General features: G+C 41.1%; 1 protein-coding gene across 4 annotated transcripts in view; it reads right to left on the reverse strand.

The window, feature by feature from the left end:
• The window catches only part of FRS2 (fibroblast growth factor receptor substrate 2), a 109,993-nt gene that overhangs the window by 89,279 nt on the left and 15,225 nt on the right, over nt 1–5,489 (reverse strand). For 2 of the 4 annotated variants that reach the window (XM_014538783.1, XM_014538765.1), the window contains exon 1: nt 518–538. The exons of the other annotated variants lie outside the window; for them this stretch is intronic. The gene's annotated coding sequence lies outside the window, so the exon portion shown is untranslated. Of the gene's footprint in view, nt 1–517; nt 539–5,489 lie in introns of those variants that run through there. 4 annotated transcript variants of the gene reach the window in all.

A 5,489-nucleotide genomic window follows, 5' to 3' on the forward strand; every position in this document is an offset into this window, starting at 1 on the left:
TATATATGTTTTTATTACTCTGAGAGAGAGCAAGGAAGGGAGAGGGAGGGAGAGAAAATTGATCAGTTGCCTCCTGCATGCACCCAGGCCAGGGATCAAACCTGAAACCTCGGTATGTGCCCTGACCAGAAATCAAACCAGGACCTTTGGTACATGGGACAAAGCTCAACCAACTGAGCCACACCGGTCAGGGCTAAATACCATTCTTATATGACTTACTGGAAAAATAGACTCTTAATTCCAAATTCCTCTTTGTAACTACCAATTTCCCCTACTGCTAGCCCCTAGCCAAAATCCTTTTTAAACAATTCCTTTACAAGATAGAGGCTACCTATATAAAAGAGTAAAATTACAGTAACTACTAGTAATTAAAACAATACATTTTTGACAAAATAAGTGAATACCAGTAGCTCGTGCAACATGAGTGACCCATGCTTAAAACCACATAATGAATAAAAATAAAGTAAATCTAATACAATAGAATATTACTTGACCATAAAAAAGAATGAAATCTTACCATTTGTGACAGCATGGAGGGACCTAGAGAGTATTATGGCTAAGTGAGTAAGTCAGTCAGAGAAAGACAAATACCATATGATTTCACTTATATGTGGTATCTAGAAAACAAAATAAATGAACAAACAAAATTGAAACAGACTCATGGATACAGAGAACAGGCTGATGGCTGCCAGAGGGGAGGCGGCTTGAGGGGACATGCAGTATCTATCAAAAATTTTATACATGTATCTTTTGGCACACATATTCCACCTCTAAAATTTAAAGGACTGCTATATTTGCACAGATGTGAAATATGTATGCAATACTTGTTGCCACATCCTATATAATAAAAGCCTAATATGCAAATCGACCAAACAGGGGAACGACCAGTCGCTATGACGCGAACTGACCACCAGTGGGCAGACACTCAACGCAGGATCTGCCCCCACCCCGCAGGCTCCAGGCCAGCCAAGGCAAGTGCCAGTGGGGGCCCCCGATCATCCTGCCCATCGCCCCATAGATTGGCCCTGTTCGCGCCGGCCAAGCCTAGGGACCCTACCCATGCGCGAATTTTGTTCATCGGGCCACTAGTTATTTATAAAAGCAAAAGATAAGAAACAAGCTTAATTTATAGTACATTAAATACAATGGATACTATTCAACCAATAAAAAGAGTGGATAAGGTTGTAAATGTAGGAAGAAAACTTGCTACAAATAGCAACTGCCCCAGGGGAGGGGACCTAATAGAGAGGTAATGAAAAGAGACTTGCTTTTTACAATAAACCTTTCTGTATCTTTAAATTTGGGGGCATGTATACATTATTACCCTTTTGTTAAAAATTTGTTAAAGAATTTAGACCATTTAATCCAAGCCTCTGATGCATCATGCATACATAGTTCTACTATACTCATCTGCAGGCAATGTTCATTAAAACTGAGAATCTAAGCTACTAGAGGTTACCAATAACCAATATACTAGGGTAGGGGACTCATTTCCTCCTTAGTGCAGAGAGGTACAACTATGGCAACTTTACATCAATTGAAACAGAGTATAATAGGTAAAAAATAGATGAAGAATTTATCTTACCCAAGCAACCTTTATTACAGAAATAAAATTGGATGCAATATAATTTTGTCAGCACTCTAAAAACCATGCTTTGTCTAAAGGAAAAAAGTATCTGGCTGGATTTTCTGGTTAGGGTCTAGATCTCAATGGCTACATGCATTTTGTAAAAACCTAAGAAGTCCTAAAATCATTTGAACCCAAAATGCAGTTCAAAACGGGGTGGGGCGGGGGGCGGGTGAAGACAAAGTCACAGGCAGTAAGTTTCAAACGCCAAAAAAATACAAGCCTTTTTTTAAACAAGTATTATAGCAGAGCTGACTGTATTCTTTAATTGATTTAAGGGAGGGAGGGAGGGAGGGAGGGAGGGAGGTCAATATAAGAAACATCCATCAGCTGTTTCCTGCACACACCTTGACCAGGGATCAAACCGGCAACCCAGGTATGTGCCCTGACACGAAATTGACCACAGAACATTTTTGCTGTATGGGATGACATTCCAACCAACTGAGTCACGCAGCTGGGACAGAACAAACTTTTAAGATACCATTTTTCTAACAGAATTTTTCTCTTTCTCTCTTAAATTCCAAGTAAGACTGAAAACAAAGTTGTCCCTCAGTTATTAAAACTCAAAAAAGTGATTGGAGCCCTAACCAGTTTGGCTCAGTGGATAGAGCGTCGGCCTGCAGACTGAAGGATCCCAGGTTCAATTCCTGGTCAGAACACATGCCCAGTTCCTCATGTTGTGGTGACCCCCAACCATAAAATTATTTTCGTTGCTACTTCATAACTGTAATTTTGCTACTGTTAAGAATCGTGAGAGACCAAGATGGCGGCATAGGTAAACACCGCAGACTGCTGCCGCAAACAACCACTTCAAAAATACAACTAAAAGACGGAACGGACATCACCCAGAACCGCAGGAAGGCTGGCTGAGGAGAGACTCTTCAACTAGAAGGAAAAATAACAGCACACCGAGGCTCAGAGGAGGCGCAGTGTGGAAAATACTCAGGTGCGGAGGTGCGCGCGCAAAGCGGGCTGGTGGCTGAGAGCGCGGTTGTCGTTTTCGGTCAGGGGGGAGTCTCAGACTCTGAGCTCCAGATACGGGCGAATCGCTGGGGACTCGGACCCAAACGGGAGAAGCGGGAGTGTCTGAGTACATGTCACAGTGAGCAGTTGAGCAGCCTTAGCATATCATTAGCATATTACGCTTTGATTGGTTGAACGGCCGACCGGAGGACCAGACACTTAGCATATCAGGCTTTTATTATATATGATTATCCTTTTCTTTAAATTCTAAAGGCTCAATTGATGTTTTAAGAAATAGCAAGCGCCCTGGCTGGTGTGACTCAGTTGGTTGGCGGTTGTCCGTGCACCATAAGGTTGCTTGTTTGATTCCCGGTCAGGGCACATGCCCAGGTTGCAGACTCAATCCCCAGTAAGGGGCATGCAGGAGGCAGCTGATCAATGTTTCACTCTATCCCTCTCCCTTCTTTTCTCTCTAAAAATCAATTCAAAATCTTTTTTTAAAATAACAAGTAATGATAAAGGATAAAGATGACTGATCAGATCCCAAACTATGAAGGAAATTTAACAGAAGGATGAATTTATGTCTGTGTTCTCCAACTCCATTTTTCCTCCTTACACTCTTTTATTTCACAATTACCTCAGCAGTTACAATTCTGCAAGATCTGCAAGATTTTAGCCACAGTTCTCACCTATACATATCCAACAAAAATAAAAAAAATTATAAGCCTAATTTTCACCTTGGAATACACCCTCATTTTTTACACAGCATTAGTGCAAAAGAAACACTAAGGAGCAAAATGAAACTAGGATCCAAGATGTGAGATAACAGCAAGAACAACACTACCCCAAACATGACCTGAAGATCACTCAAGAATACTGAATGACGGGGTAAATCAGCTGGCATCTAGGTATCTAGCACCTGCACAGCAGGTAAGGGGACATACTACATGTGAACCTCTACAAACCTGGATACAAATCCTGGGCTCCATCACCTATTATCTGCCTGATCTTTGGAATATGACTTAACTTTCTGAAGCCTTAGCATTCTCATCTAAAACATGGAAATAAGAAAAATAATTTAGTAGAAACTCTTTTAACAGACTTCTACTTTATCAACTTATAGAAATACAGTTCTTCAATCCCTCAATAAATCACTCCCTGATGCCTACCATAGGCTGATCATTTGCACCTGGTAATCTTCTAAGTAGACCACTTTCTTAATATATCCCCACCCTTTTGATCTCACCAAATGAGCCGGACGGTTAACAAGAGCCAGCTGTTTGTTCCCAAACCAGTTTTATGCCAACTGGACTTGTTATTGTAATTATGTAATTTAAGATTATGTAAACTAATGAAGTATGAGTGTGAAAGGGATTGTTTCTCTGAAATTCTGTTGAAAAGTTCAAATATTCAAAGGCTAATTATTTTTAAAAAGTTATGAAATTAGGTGTATGTAAAAGCTTTAAAAAATAAAGAAAAAAGCATAAAACTGTAGAAGGATTTTTTTAACACACTAAAAGTGCTTTTTAATTCTCTCTTCTATAAGAGATGCTATTAAGATAATTAACAGATAATGCCTCATGGGTGTGGATTCTGCTAAAAAGACAATTCAGAACTCTAGCCAAAGGACCTATCCACAAAGAAAAACCTTAATTCTATAGGGGGGAAACGGTGAAAGAATGTATATCCATGTTAAAGTTAAAAATACGTATCTTATTTATGATTCCCTGCTAACCAACTTTTCAACTACCTACTTAACATCACATACGAGATCTTTATATGTAGCTACTGCAAAAATTTATAGTAATATTACTAGTATAAAGACTAAATAAAGTACTTAAGCATAGTGCCTGGCACTTAGTAATATTCAATTAAAAATTTCTGTTTTACTTTAAAAATTTTGTTATTACTCTGATGGTCTACTGCTCTAAGAATACATATAGGAAAGTAAATGTTGCACGCTGTCAGTCTGTCATTTTTGTATTCATCTACATTATTTATACTCCATAGATTATTAGCCATATAACTTCTGTAGTGGCCATCAAAAAAGTAAAGATAGCCAATACGCCTTAGAGCCCCAGGTGAGTAGTCATTCAGGGTTATACTCAACTACAAGGAAACATCACACTAGTGCATTAACATGTCAGCATGAGCTGACAAGAACACAAGAAAACTGAATGAGAGAGAAACCAAGATGGCGGCATAGGTAAACACATGAAATTGCTGCCTTGCACAACCACTTCAAAAATACAAAATGGACATCATCCAGAACCACAGGAAGGCTGGCTGACTGGAAATTCTACAACTAGAAGGAAAGAGAAAAGCACAGTGAGACTCAGAGGAGGTGCGGAAGTAAAGTGCAGAGGTACGGAGGCGTGCGCGGAAAGGGGCCGGCAACTGAGAACGCGGTTGTCTTTTTCAATTGGGAGGGAGACACAAGCTCCCGACGGCTCTGAACTCCAGTTCCAGGCGAGTCTCTGGGGACCCAGACTCATAAGGGGAGAAACTGGACTGTCTGGCATCCGGCGAGTTGGAACTCGAGGGCGGCTTTCTCTCAGAGGTGCTTGCAGCGATTACCGCAGGACACTGAGACCCGGGGCCTCTTAGGGCAGGACTGAGGATCAGCCATAGCTGTTTGCTCTGCCCTGTTGATTCCCTGAGACCCCGCCCCACCCAAGCTGTTCACAGAGGCTTTTGCATATGAATGGCCTGGCCCTTTGCAATCTAAAATTACCTAACAAACTGCAGCTGGGACAGAGAGACCCAGAACTTCCAAAAGAAGGCCCAAGGCCCCACAGCAGTTTGCATTGCTTCACAGCTGGGCCTCATGTGGGCACCTCCAAACCCCAAACAAAGAAGAGGAATCTGCAGATCTCTTTGTAGCTCCTGCTGGGTAGCC

This window comes from Myotis brandtii, unplaced genomic scaffold, assembly GCF_000412655.1.
Source record: "Myotis brandtii unplaced genomic scaffold, ASM41265v1 scaffold1044, whole genome shotgun sequence".
NCBI lineage: Eukaryota > Metazoa > Chordata > Mammalia > Chiroptera > Vespertilionidae > Myotis > Myotis brandtii.